Source organism: Triticum urartu, chromosome 3A (assembly GCF_056163025.1).
Source record: "Triticum urartu cultivar PI428250 chromosome 3A, HENAU_Tu73, whole genome shotgun sequence".
In the NCBI taxonomy this organism is placed as follows: domain Eukaryota; kingdom Viridiplantae; phylum Streptophyta; class Magnoliopsida; order Poales; family Poaceae; genus Triticum; species Triticum urartu.
The window spans coordinates 157140411-157156165 of NC_141875.1; positions in this window are offsets into that span (position 1 = coordinate 157140411).

Sequence of the window (15755 nt, forward strand, 5' to 3'; positions counted from 1 at the left end):
TATAAGTATATGAAAGCTCAACAAAAGAAACTAAGTGGGTGTGCTTACAAGCCCATCATTGGAATATACAAGCCAAGTTCTATAATGAAAAAAATCCTACTAGTATATGAAAGTGACGAAATGAGAGACTCTCTATCATGAAGATCATGGTGCTACTTTGAAGCACAAGTGTGGTAAAAGGATAGTAGTATTGTCCCTTCTCTCTTTTTCTCTCATTTTTTTATTTGGGCCCTTTCTCCTCTTTTTTATGGCCTCTTTTCTTTATCTTTTTTATTTTTCGTCCGGAGTCTCATCCCGACTTGTGGGGGAATCATAGTCTCCATCATCCTTTCCTCACTGGGACAATGCTCTAATAATGATAATCATCACACTTTTATTTTCTTACAACTCAACAATTACAACTCGATACTTAGAACAAAATATGACTCTATGTGAATGCCTCCGGCGGTGTACTGGGATATGCAATGACTCAAGAGTGACATGTATGAAAGAATTATGAATGGTGGCTTTGCCACAAATACAATGTCAACTACGTGATCATACTAAGCAATATGACAATGATGGAGTGTGTCATAATAAACGGAACGGTGGAAAGTTGCATGGCAATATATCTCAGAATGGCTATGGAAATGCCATAATAGGTAGGTATGGTGGCTATTTTGAGGAAGGTATATAGTGGGTGTATGATACCGGCGAAAGGTGCGCGGTATCGGAGAGGCTAGCAATGGTGGAAGGGTGAGAGTGCGTATGATCCATGGACTCAACATTAGTCATAAAGAACTCATATTCTTATTGCAAAAATCTACAAGTTATCAAAGCAAAGTATTATGCACATGCTCCTAGGGGGATAGATTGGTAGGAAAAGACCATCGCTTGTCCCCGACCGCCACTCATAAGGAAGATAATCAATAAATAAATCATGCTCCGACTTCATCACATAGCGGTTCACCATACGTGCATGCTACAGGAATCACAAACTTTAACACAAGTATTTCTCAAATTCATAACTACTCAACTAGCATGACTCCAATATCATCTTCTTCATATCTCAAAACAATTATCAAGCATCAAACTTCTCATAGTATTCAACACACTCATAAGAAAGTTTTTACTATTCTGGAATACCAAGAATATTAGGATTATTTAAGAAAATTACCATGCTATTAAGACTCTCAAAATAATCTAAGTGAGCATGAGAGATCAATAGTTTCTATAAAACAAATCCACCACCGTGCTCTAAAAGTTATAAGTGAATTACTAGAGCAAAACTATATAACTCAAATGATATAAGCGAAGCACATAGAGTATTCTAACAAATTCCAAATCATGTATGGCTCTCTCAAAAGGTGTCTACAGCAAGGATGATTGAGGTAAACTAACAAATAAAGACTCAAATCATAAAATACGCTCCAAGCAAAACACATATCATGTGGTGAATGAAAATATAGATCCAAGTAAAGTTACCGATAGAAGTAGACGAAAGAGGGGATGCCTTCCGGGGCATCCCCAAGCTTTGGCTTTTAGGTGTCCTTAGATTATCTTTGGGGTGCCATGGGAATCCCCAAGCTTAGGCTCTTGCCACTCCTTGTTCCATAATCCATCAAATCTTTACCCAAAACTTGAAAACTTCACAACACAAAACTTAAAGTAGAAAACTCATGAGCTCCGTTAGCGAAAGAAAACAAAAGACCACTTCAATGTACCGTAATGAACTCATTCTTTATTTATATTGGTGTTATGCCTACTGTATTCCAACTTCTCTATGGATTATAAACTATTTTAATAGCCATAGATTCATCAAAATAAGCAAACAACACACGAAAAACAGAATCTGTCAAAAACAGAACAGTCTGTAGTAATCTGTAGCTAGCGCAACATCTGGAACCCCAAAAATTCTAAAATAAATTTCTTTACGTGAGTAATTTATCTATTAATCATCTTCAAAAAGAATTAACTAAATATCACTTTCCAAATAAAAATGGCAGTAGTTCTCGTGAGCACTAAAGTTTCTGTTTTTTACAGCAAGATATCAAGACTTTCCCTAAGTCTTCCCAACAGTTCTACTTGGCACAAACACTAATTAAACACAAAAAACACAACAAAAACAGAGTCTAGGTAAATTATTTATTACTAAACAGGAGGAAAAAGCAAGGAATAAAAATAAAATTGGGTTGCCTCCCAACAAGCGCTATCGTTTAACGCCCCTAACTAGGCATAAAAAGCAAGGATAGATCTAGGTATTGCCATCTTTGGTATTAGGAAAGAAAAGAGCAAACTTGCTATCTATGGAATTAATCCTTCTATTTTGATAAAGCGCATGGCTATTAATGGTAGAGGAAAGATTAAGTATGTTACGGAAATTTGTATCTAGGCTAGCCTTTATTTCTTTAATAGATTCGTTTTGGTAAGAGAGCAAAAGAGATGTAGATTCAACTTTCTCATTCATGGGGTGCCCAAATATGGTTTTCATTTTTTCATAAGTGTCTACGACATCCCCTTCAAGAAAACCTTCTTCAAATATAGAATCTAAGACATGCTTAAAATAAGAAGGAAGGGCAATATAAAAGCTTTTTAAGTAAACTTCAATTTGGTATTGAGGCACATAGCTAGCCTTGATCCTTAATAGTCTATACCAAGCATCTTTCAAAGATTCATCAAATAAATAACGAAAAATTCCAGAATCATCTTCATCAAAATTATTAATATTCTCATTGATAACTCCGGTAGGTTTTTCCATAGTATCCTTATTTATGAGCTTAGCGAGAATAGAAGGGTTGTCCAAAGTACTAAAATTTTGGAGAGAACCCCCAACCCTTTTTGATTCAGACATGGCGGAAAAAGGCGAGCGAGAAGAGAGGGCAAATAAAACGGCAAGGGTGAAGTGGGGGAGAGGAAAACGAGAGGCAAATGGCAAATAATGTAATGCGGGAAATAAGGGCATGTGATGGGTACTTGGTATGTTGACTTTTGCGTAGACTCCCCGGCAATGGCGCCAGAAATGGCTCTTGTCGGGAGCCAAATCTTGACTTGCGTGAACCTCCCCGGCAACGGCGCTAGAAATTCTTCTTGCTACCTCTTGAGCACTGCGTTGGATTTCCTTGAAGAGGAAAGGATGATGCAACAAGGTAGCGTAAGTATTTCCCTCGGTTTTTGAGAACCAAGGTATCAATCCAGTAGGAGGCTGCACACGAAGTCCCTAGTACCTGCACAAAGCAAATAACTCCTCGCAACCAACACGATAAGGGGTTGTCAATCCCTTCACGGTCACTTACGAGAGTGAGACCTGATAGATACAATAAGATAATATTTTTGGTAATTTTGTGATAAAGATGCAAAGTAAAATAAAAGCAAAGTAAAAAAGCAAAGGAAATAACTAAGTATTTGAAGATTAATATGATGAAGATAGACTCGGGGGCCATATGTTTCACTACTGGCTTCTCTCAAGAGCATAAGTATTTTACGGTGGGTGAACGAATTACTGTTGAGCAATTGACAGAATTGAGCATAGTTATGAGAATATCTAGGTATGATCATGTATATAGGCATCACGTCCGAGACAAGTATACCGACTCCTGCCTGCATCTACTACTATTATGCCACTCATCGACCGCTATCCAGCATGCATCTAGAGTATTAAGTTCAGGAAAACAGAGTAATGCCTTAAGCAGGATGACATGATGTAGAGGGATAAATTCATACAATATGATAAAAAAACATCTTGTTATCCTCGATGGCAACAATACAATACGTGCCTTGCTGCCCCTACTGTCACTGGGAAAGGACACCGCAAGATTGAACCCAAAGCTAAGCACTTCTCCCGTTGCAAGAAAGATCAATCTAGTAGGCCAAACCAAACTGATAATTCGAAGAGACTTGCAAAGATAACCAATCGTACATAAAAGAATTCAGAGAAGATTCAAATATTGTTCATAGATAATCTTGATCATAGACCCACAATTCATCGGTCTCAACAAACACACCGCAAAAAGAAGATTACATCGAATAGATCTCCACAAGAGAGGGGGAGAACATTGTATTGAGATCCAAAAAGAGAGAAGAAGCCATCTAGCTAATAACTATGGACCCGAAGGTCTGAGGTAAACTACTCACACTTCATCGGAGAGGCTATGGTTTTGATGTAGAAGCCCTCCGTGATGAATTCCCCCCCTGGCGGAGCTCCGAAACAGGCCCCAAGATGGGATCTCGTGGATACAGAAAGTTGCGGTGGTGGAATTAGGTTTTTGGCTCCATATCTGACCGTTTGGGGGTACGTAGGTATATATAGGAGGAAGGAGTACGTCGGTGGAACAACAGGGGGCCCACGAGGGTGGAGGGCGTGCCCGGGGGGGGGGGGGCAGGAGCGCCCCCTACCTCGTGGCCTCCTCCTTTGTTTCTTGACGTAGGGTCCAAGTCTCCTGGATCATGTTCAGTGAGAAAATCACGTTCCCGAAGGTTTCATTCCGTTTGGACTCCGTTTGATATTCCTTTTCTTTGAAACCCTAAAATAGGCAAAAACAACAATTCTGGGCCGGGCCTCCGGATAATAGGTTAGTCCCAAAAATAATTTAAAAGTGGATAATAAAGCCCAATAATGTCCAAAATAGTAGATAATATAGCATGGAGCAATCAAAAAATATAGATACGTTGGAGACGTATCAGCCGTCAACCAATAAAAACCATGACGAAAAACCTTGGCGACGAGAGATTTAGAGCCGGCTTGATGACCACAATCTCCTTCATGAATCTCCCGCAGAATCTCACAACCTTCTTCAGGAGAAACATAATGTTGAAACGCCCCTGTAACACTGCGATGGTGCAACTCCCCATTAACAATCGTCATTGACTTAGACCACCGGGTTATCTATCTGGCTAAAGTCTCATCCTCAGATAACTCGCCCCGGGTCATGTAAGCCAAATACGGCACTGTCCAATCAGGAATAGCATGAAGAGCCGCCACCAATTTTGCTTCCGGGTCAGGAACAACAAGATCCTCCTCTATAGGTGAGGGAGTCCTAGACTAAGGGGTCCTCGGGCGTCCGGCTTGTTGGACATGGGCCGGACTGTTGGGCTATGAAGATACAAGACCGGAGATTCTCTCACTCGTGTCCGGATGAGACTCTCCTTGGCGTGAATGGCAAGCTTGGCGTTCGGATATGAATATTCCTTTCTCTGTAACCGACTTTGTACAACCCTAGTCCCCTCCGGTGTCTATATAAACCCGAGGGTTTAGTCCGTAGAGGCAATCATAATCATATAGGCTAGACTTCTAGGGTTTTAGCCATTATGATCTCGTGGTAGATCAACTCTTGTAACCCCCATACTCATCAATATTAATCAAGCAGGATGTAGGGTATTACCTCCATCAAGAGGGCCCGGACCTGGGTAAAACTTCACGTCCCTTGTCTCCTGTTACCATCAACCTCAGACACACAGTTCGGGACCCCCTACCCGAGATCCGTCGGCGTTGACACCGACATTGGTGCTTTCATTGAGAGTTCCACTGTGTCGCCGCCAAAAGGTTCGATGGCTCCATCCATCATCTGCAACGATACTGCCCTAGGGGAGGTTTTTTCCCCGTCCAGATCTTTGTATTCGGCGGCTTCACACTACGGGCCAACTCGCTTGGCCATCTAGAGCAGATCGACAGCTATGCCCCAGGTCACCAGGTTAGTTTTGGAAACATAGATTATGTCATTGATATCCGAAGAGATTTGATCTTCCAAGGATTCACGACCCCAACCTCCGCTCTGTCCTTAGAGCCAGAGCGCCTCGCTAGTACCGAAGACGGGATTTCTAAGCCCGCCGGACTATCTCTGGCCACTAGGCCTAGTACGGGAGAGCCGGAGGAAGAAGCGTCACCGGCATCCATCACCAAGCCGGACTCTTCCCCAGACGCCGGCTCCGAACTCTCAGAGCCAGCATCATGTGAGCTCGGCCATGGAATTCCCTTCCCGCCACACACCACAAATTCTTTTCTCCCTCAACAAACCTCGCCTTTAAGCGAGGCTCTGGACTTGATGCGATCCCTCGTGATTACGGAGGAGCAACGTCCGAACTACGCCCAGCCCAGACTAGGGGCTGAGAGTAGGGAATTTTACGTCCCACCCACCACCCACTTCATCGCCACAATAGAGGACTTAACTGATATGCTCAATTATGGCTCCGAATACATCGACGGTATGGACGATGATGTCAGAGAGGAGCAAGCCAAAAACCCGCCGTTTACCAGACACAGGACGGCCACGTCTTTGTATGACGTGTACATGGTGGATGCACCCAAGGAGGGTGACATCAATAAAGAGAAAAATCCAGTAGAGGATAAACCTCCCGAGATACAACAAAAGCGCCGACGATGCCGCTCTAAATCACGCCGCAGCAAAGACAGCAATACCGGCACGAGAGACAACAACACCCCGGATGATGCCGAAGACCAAGAAAACACCGTCAAGCAAAACTCTGAACTAGACAATCGGGAGGATGGGCGAGTTAGCCCTGATGAATAGGCTGCAAATGAAGACTCAGAGGACAGTAATTATCTTCCACCCTCCGAGGATGAGGTGAGCCTCGGCGACGAAGACTTTATCATGCCTGAGGAACCTCTCGAGCAAGAGCGCTTTAAGCAAGGGCTAATAGCCACTGCAAGGAGCCTGAAAAATAAGCAGCAGCAGCTTCAAGATGATCAAGATGTGCTCAACGATAGATGGACTGATGTCCTGGCAGCAGATGAATACGACCTCGAGCGCCCAACCAAAAGTTACCCAAAGTGTAAACTTGTACCTCAATTCGTCGACGAGGCACTTGAGCCCATACCATCAGCGTGTAATGCGGCTAATCGACCATCACGTGGCCGGGACAAAATGACAACTCAAGCCGAACACCGACCCGTCCTACCTCACCGTAAAGGCAGAGACAAAACTGCTCAGGGATACACGTATGACATGCGGCAGGACCTGAAGAATAAAGCAGGTTCGGCCAGATCAATCTACGGATCGCACGGGCGTGCCCTGACGCGTGATGACGACTATCAAGCCGAACATGGCAAGAACAATCACGTCCGAGCCAAAAGCAGCAGACGAACTCCATCCGAACTACGTCACGATCTGGCCCGATATAGAGGCACCACACCCGCCCTCTGCTTCACTGATGAAGTAATGGAACATGAATTCCCAGAAGGGTTCTAACCCATGAATATCGAATCATATGATGGAACCACAGATCCCGCGGTATGGATTGAAGACTTTATTCTCCATATTCATATGGCCCGCGGTGATGATCTTCATGCCATCAAATACCTCCCCCTAAAACTCAAGGGGCCAGCCCGTCACTGGCTGAACAACCTGCCTAAAAGCTTTATTGGCAGCTGGGAAGACCTGGAAGACGCCTTCTGCGACAACTTCCAAGGCACATACGTCAGACCTCCGGATTCCGATGACTTAAGTCACATGGTCCAACAGCCCAGAGAGTCAGCAAGGAAATTCTGGACTAGGTTCTTAACTAAAAAGAACAAAATCGTCGACTGTCCGGATTCTGAAGCCCTAGCGGCCTTCAAACACAGCATCCGCGACGAATGGCTTGCCCGACACCTCGGCCAAGAAAAGCCGAAGTCCATAGCGGCCCTCACGGTACTCATGACCCACTTTTGCGCGTGCAAAGATAGCTGGCTAGCCCACAGAAATAACAATGCAAGCGAACCTGGCACCTCGGAAGCTAGAAATAGCAACAGCAAGCCCCGACGCAACAGGCACAAGCGTCGAAACAATGGTGACAATACTGATGACAAGGCGGTCAACGCCAAATTTAGTGGCTCCAAGTCCGGTCAACGGAAGAAGCCATATAAAAGAAATAATCAGGGCCCTTCCAGCCTGGACCGCATACTCGATCGTCCATGTCAGATCCATGGCACCCCTGATAAACCAGCCAATCATACTCACCGGAGTTGTTGGGTCTTCAAACAGGCCGGCAAGTTAAATGCCGAAGACAAGGAGAAGGGGTCGCAAAGTGAGAATGATGACGAGGAGCCCCGTCCACCGAACACAGGGGGACAGAAGAAGTTTCCCCCTTGAGTCAAAATGGTGAATATGATATATGCTACCCATATCCCCAAGAGGGAGCGCAAGCGTGCGCTCAGGGACGTCTATGCGATAGAGCCAGTCGCCCCAAAATTTGACCCATGGTCGTCATCCCCGATCACCTTTGATCGCAGTGACCATCCGACCAGTATCCGTCATGGCAGTTTAGCCACACTGGTTCTCGACCCAATAATTGATGGATTCCACCTCACACGAGTCCTCATGGATGGTGGCAACAACATCAACCTGCTCTATCAGGATACAGTGTGCAAAATGGGCACCAATCCATCAAGGATCAAGCCCACCAAAACTACCTTTAAAGGAGTTATACCAGGTGTAGAGGCCCATTACTCGGGCTCAATCACATTGGAGGTCGTCTTTGGATCTCCGGACAACTTCCGAAGCGAAGAGTTAATCTTCGATATCGTCCCCTTTCGCAGCGGCTATCACACACTGCTCGGACGAACCGCGTTTGCCCGATTCAAGGCGGTGCCGCACTATGCTTATCTCAAGCTCAAGATGCCCGAACCACGCGGTGTCATAACAGTCAATGGAACACGGAGCGCTCCCTCCATACCGAGGAGCACACCGCTGCCCTGGCTGCAGAGGTACAGAGCGGCCTTCACAAGCAGAACCTTAATTCAGCGGCCATGCTCCTGGACACTGCCAAACGAGTCCAGACTACTCTGTGGCAGGACAGTCCAGCTCGTCAGGAGCTTGACTAGCAATTCAACCTCTGTCTCAGTCCCGACCAAGTGGCGGCATACGTACCACGCGTACATAACTACGCACTAAAAATACCATGGGCAGAGACGAAGGCATAACCAGACTGTGGTCCACAATATGGATCAACCTTCCTTGGACACACATACTTTTACTTTTCTTTTTATCCTTTTCAGGTTTCTTTTCCGTAGGCCCCTCTTGACGGCCTTATAATCGGTCCTTTCGAAGGACGGATATACCAAGGTGGCAAGTAGCCCAAACGTATGGGGGAATCTCCATATGTTCTTCTCAGCGATAATTCTACCTGTTTTCAGGACTCGTACGCAGCTCCCCCTTGGTCTTGGCATGTTAAATAGCAACTGTTGCTTATCACACTATTTCTACAAATATTCTTTAACGTATTAATCAAAATTATAATGGAAACAATTTGCGGCCCAACCTATGTGGCACTAGCTTACTACTTTATTTTTATTTTGCTATTTTTATTTGCATCCGTACACCTTGGTACGTTGTAATTCGCCAAGGGCTTTATTGCGCCCCATACTATGGCAATAAGTCCGAACACTTTTATAGTATAGTCCGGCCCCTGAATTTAGCATTATATGCATCGGCTCCGAATCATGTCTTTGGTAAATAGTTGGGTTGCCCGGCTCCTGTGCTTACTACCTTACGTTCCACTCTATTGGCTAGGGTAGTAAAGGGAGAACTACTGTGATTGTGTCCTGGTTTATCTGGATGAGCACCTCAGTAGAGAAAGCCGAAAACTGACTATCATGATGCGGCGTGAGCTGGTCAGCTCTTCGGAGGTTCAAATCTCTTGCAATTTTTCCCGCATTATGTGACGGATCTGCCTAGGGGCTGCACCCACATTTCTATTGTCAAACTCCTATGGCTAAGTGAGGGAGATAAAGCTGCATAGTCCAATTGCTTGGTTCGTTGCGCTAAACACCTCCTTCAAGGACCAATTTCTTGGATCAAGAGTGTTTAGATTCCATCCCGAACACCCCCGTACTACCTACGTGGGGGCTGAAGCCGACGACTCGCCACCTCTCCGATTTAATTAAAAACGGCCGCACAGGAGGTAAATTTCCAAAATAAACAGCAAGCATTATATTACATATCAGTCTTGTTTTCATCATATAGGGCGGGATAACATGAAGGTACTCATTCAAAGATTATATCTTTTGAACACTGGCCCTCTACAATGTGGGATCCCTTGAGGACATCATCAAAATAGCGCTCCGGTGTGCGGTGCTCCTTGCCAGCGGGCGGTCCCTTGGTCGCGAGCTTGATGGCGTCCATCTTCGCCCATTGTATCTTGACACGGGTGAAGGCCATCCATGCACCTTCGATGCAGACCGACCGCTTGATGATGTCAAGCCGGGGGCAGGCATTGACCAGCCGCTTCACGAGTCCGAAGTAGCTGCTAGGTATGACTTCGACGGGCCATAGACAGATTATTAAATCCTTCATGGCTAGTTTGGCCATCCTATGCAGTTCGACCAGCTGTTTTAGCTGATCGCTAAAGGGCACCGGATGTTCTGGATCAAGGTACTGCGACCAGAACAGCTTCTCCGTCAAACTTCCCTCTTCGGCTCGGAAGAATTTCGCAACATTGACAACACTGCGCGGTAAATCTGCAAACGCTCCTGGAGAACTCCAAATCCAGGTTAGTAAGAGATACCTCTTCTTCACATATTTGCTTTGCATAATAAAGGCCTTACCCGCCGCGATTTTCCTGGCCTCCTGGATTTCCTGGAGGGCGCCCTGGGCTTCAATCCGGGCATCGTGTGCGCTCTGGCGAGCCTTGGTAAGTTCGAACTCTTGATCCGCAATATTGCGCTCCAAGGACTCACATTTCTGCACAGCATCCTGGAGCTCCTATTGGACCTTGCCAACCCTAGCCTCATGTTTCTCATGAGCGGCTTGTTCCTTTGCCACTCTCTCCTCGACCTCGGCCAGCGCCTTCTTGAGGGCCTCCACTTCGATCGCCGCCCCTAATAAATATCATGGCACTATGGTCAGCACAAATCATTCATCCTTTCCGGATATACACAAGGTCATTGCATACGTTGCTTGTCTTCTAGCTGCTTTTTTACACGGCCGAGCTCTTCCTCGGCCCGCTCCAGACTCTGCTTTAGTCCGGAGACCTCAGCAGCATGAGAGGTTGTGGCGAGCAACAACGCCTGCTTATTCAGATAAGACATATTTAGGTAGTCTCCTGTGAAAATTACTTGATCCTCTATTTGGCACTTTGGCTTTTCTTTCCGAACACCAGACAGAGTCTCAAGGGCTACTATCTATACTATAACGTTCTTTTTATTGCGTCGCTTACCTCAAAGCATGTCAGAAGGCTTGTGCAAGCTTCAGGCAGTCCACTCTTGGTGGACTGAATCTTCTCAACCACCGTACCCATAAGGGTACGATGTTCCTCCATAATAGAAGCACTCCGCAGCACTTCCATTAGAGCATCCGGTGCCTTTGTATGGCCAGAGGTCACCGGTGGAATTGGCGCACCTCATTCCTTCGAAGGAGGCTGCCTGCCGGATTCCGGAGCCATATAGGTCTCCGGGATCGTATTCGGCTGGGGGACGAATTGAGGATGGCCCCCATCGCCAGTCTCCATGGAGATCTGCTCCCCCATGTGTCCGGTGACCGAGATGTTATCCTCTGGCGCCACCGTGACGGCCTCTTGTGCATCCCCCTGAGCTGGAAGTGTCCTTTGAGACAACACTTCAGCGTCTTCCACCATCTTGGGAGTGGAGGCCGCCGGGAGAGATCCGTTGTCCATCACCTGCGGATCCAGCGAATTTCCCGAAGATGAGGATCGCTCGAGGTCGGAACGAGCCGGACTGCAAATGCATGATTCAACATGTCAGAACTATGAAGTAAAGAAGATGGATATTTGAGTGCATCTTTCAGTATTTATGATTCGGCCAGGGGCTTATCCCTGGGGCGCCACTCTGAGCTGTTGTCAACGTCCCATGCGGGGTTGTCCACAGCGGAGGCCTTCCCTTTATTGGACGCCTCTGCCTCCAGATGCGTGGAGGCCGCCCTTTTCTTCCTTCCCCCCTCAGGGGGAGAATCGCTTTCCTCCTCTTCCTCGTCATCGGTGGCGGGAGGGGAGTGGGTGTCGGCATCTTTGGACATCACGTCTGAGGCACCCTTATGCCGGAGACCACCCCTGGTCCCCTTGGCCTTCTTCTTGGCCTTCTTCTCCGGCGCTTGATACGGCGCCCGAACCAACATCTTCGTCAAAAGCGCGATAGCTGGTTCTTCGGGCAGCGGAGCCGGACACTGAATCCACTCCGCCTTCTTTGTCCAGCCTTGAAAAAACAAATTGGGAAGTTTAGACATCTTCCTTAAGTATGCAAGTAAAGGGTACACCTTGAAATACGGAAAACTTACCGCACTTGCGGGATGGGCCAGGTCGTGCCCGCGGTCTTCGGTCGTCGTTGGCCATGTCTCATTTGCCTTGAAGAGCACCTTCTAGATGTCTTCATGCGTAGTGCTGAAGAACTATTGCAAGGTCTGGTGCTTGGCCGGTAAACTCCCACAAGTGGCAAGTCCAGCTTTGGCACGGCAGGATCCGACGAGCGAGCATTTCCTGGATCACATTGACAAGCTTGACGTTCTTGTCCACCATGCGCTTGATGCGCGTCTGGAGTGTAGTCAGCTCGTCCGACGAAGACCAGTCCAAGCCTTTCTCTAGCCAGGAGGTGAGCCGCATCGAGGCGCTGGACTGGAATTCGGGAGCCGTGGCCCAGGTGGCATCACGAGGCTCTGTGACATAGAACCACTGCTGTTGCCACCCCTTGATGATCTCCATGAAGGTGCCCATGGACCATGTGACGTTGGGCAGCTTGCTCACCATGGCGCCTCCACACTCTGCATGTTGGCCATCCACCACCTTCGGCTTCACGTTGAAGACCTTCAACCACAGTCCGAAGTGGGGAGGGATATGGAGGAAGGCCTCGCACGTGACCATAAATGCCGAGATATTGAGGAAGGAGTTGGGGGCCAGATCGTGGAAATCAAGCCCGTAGTAGAACATGAGCCCGCAGACGAATGGGTGGAGAGGAAATCCCAACCCACGGACAAAGTGGGGGATGAACACGACCCTCTCATGGGGCTCTGGGGTGGGGACGATTTGTCCCTTGGCCGGAAGCCGGTGGGCGATCTCATTGGCTAGGTACCCGGCCTCCCGGACCCTGGTGATGTCCTTCTCCTTGATGGAGGAAACCATCCACTTGCCTTGCGCTCCAGATCCGGACATGACTGGAGTACTTTTCGGAGGTGGAAAGGATGGAAGCTTGGGCGCTGGAGCTCGAGAATGGATGGATAGAGAGAGAGAGGGAGTGGGTGAATGGGGTGAGTCCTTATCCCTTTATAAAGGCAGCAAATATCAAGCGCCTCCCCACTCGCCTTAAAACTCGCCTGCTTCCCAAGGGTCGCGCAGACAGCACGGTTGGATTACCCACACCCGTATTGATGAGAATCCCGCAATAAGGGGACATGATCTCTGCTTTGACAAGATGTGCCAGCAAAACCACATCTTGAAATATGAAGCGGCAGGCCGAAAAACGGTTTGAAATAATGACCGGGTGGTGATGTGGTGTCACGCTACAAAAAGTTGTCAGTAGATTGGACTCGTGAAATATTATACTCTGTGGTTGTGTGTGGTGCTTGTTTTGCAGAGCTGGACATGTTCTTTGTGTTCGAAGGCTGTTTTGGAGTATTCGGAGGAGGAACCCACCTTGCAATGTCAAAGACAATCTACACGTCGGACACCTCGTCATTGAAGCCTGGTTCAGGGGCTACTGCAGGAGTCCTGGACTAAGGGGTCCTCCGGCGTCTGGCCTATTGGACATGGGCCGGACTGTTGGTCTATGAAGATACAAGACCGAAGATTCTCTCACCCGTGTCCGGATGGGACTCTCCTTGGCGTGGATGGCAAGGTTGGCGTTTGGATATGAAGATTCCTTTCTCTGTAACCGACTTTGTACAACCCTAGTCCCCTCCGGTGTCTATATAAATCAGAGGGTTTAGTCTGTAGAGGCAATCATAATCATATAGGCTAGACTTCTAGTGTTTTAGACATTACGATCTCATGGTAGATCAACTCTAGTAACCCCCATACTCATCAATATTAATCAAGCAAGACGTAGGGTATTACCTCCATCAAGAGGGCCCGAACCTGGGTAAAACTTCGTGTCCCTTGTCTCCTGTTACCATCAACCTCAGACGCGCAGTTCGGGACCCCCTACCCGAGATCCGCCGGTTTTGACACCGACAGTAGGCAACTTGACAGAAGGGTTAAGCAAAATATCCAGGAAGGTGTTAGGTGGCACCGACTTACGCTGAGACCCTAACCGGCTTAAAGTATCAGCTGCCTCATTCTTCCCGCGATCAATATGCTCAACTTGGTAACCCTTGAAGTGACCCGCAATAGCATCAACCTCTCGACGATAAGCCGCCATGAGTGGATCCTTAGAATCCCAAGTGCCAGAAACTTGTTGAGCTACTAGATCCGAGTCGCCGAAACACCTCACTCAGCTTAAGTTCATCCCCTTAGCCATCCGAAGACCGTGGAGCAAGGCCTCATACGCAGCTGCATTGTTAGTAAAAGGGAACATTAACCGGAGAATATAAGAAAATTTATCATCTCATGGGGAAGTCAAGACAACTCTAGCCCCCGAGCCTTCCAACTGCCTGGATCCATCAAAGTTAATAGTCCAATATGTGTTATCTGGCTTTTCCTCAGGCGTCTGCAACTTTGTCCAATCATTGATAAAGTCCACGAGTGCTTGTGACTTGATGGCCGTACGAGGCATATACTTCAAACCATGGGGTCCAAGCTCAATGGCCCACTTGGCAACCCAGCCTGTGGCTTCTCTGTTTTGGATGATGTCTCCCAAAGGAGCAGAGCTAACCACAGTAATGGGATGACCCAAAAAATATTGTTTAAGCTTCCGGCTCGCCATGAAGACCCCGTACACCAGCTTTTGCCAGTGCGGATACCTCTGCTTGGACTCAATAAGCACCTCACTGATTTAGTAAACTGGCCGTTGAACCGGATACTCCTTGCATGTTTCCTTCCTTTCCACCACAATAGCAACGCTAACAGCTCGGCTATTGGAAGCCTTATATAACAGCAAGGGCTCTTTATCAACGGGAGCAGCAAGAACCGGCGGCTCAGCCAACTGTCTCTTCAGATCCTCAAACGCTTGGTTAGCAGGATCACTCCAAACAAAATGGTTCGTCTTTTTCATCATATGGTAAGGAGGGATAGCCTTCTCACCTAACTAGCTTACGAACTGGCTGAAGGCCACAATACGACCCGCCAGATGCTGAACATCATTGACACATGCCGGTTTAGCCCATGAAGTAATATCCTTGATCTTCTCTGGGTTAGCTTCAATACCTCTGTTAGAGACCAGAAAACCCAAAAGCTTACCCGCCGGTACTCCAAAGACACACTTGGCCGGGTTAAGCATCATTTTATAAATCCAAAGATTGTCAAACGTCTCCTTCAAATCATCAATCAGGGTCTCCTTCTTCCTTGATTTCACCACAATGTCATCTACGTAAGCATGAACATTACGCTGGTAAGTCGCCTGGGCACTCTCAAGCCCAAAAGGCATAGACACATAGCAGAAGGCTCCAAACGAAGTAATAAAAGCTGTCTTCTCCTGGTCCTTAACTGCCATCCTGATCTGATGATACCCAGAGTAAGCATCCAAGAAACTCAAACACTCACAACCCGCCATAGCATCAACGATTTGATCAATACAAGGGAGAGCAAACGGATCAGCCGGACAAGCTTTGTTTAAGTCCGTGTAGTACACACACATTCGCCAAGTACCATTTTTCTTAAGTACCAACACTGGATTAGCCAACCACTCAGGATGAAAAACTTCCATGATGAACCCGGCCGCTAAGAACCGGGCCACTTCTTCACCA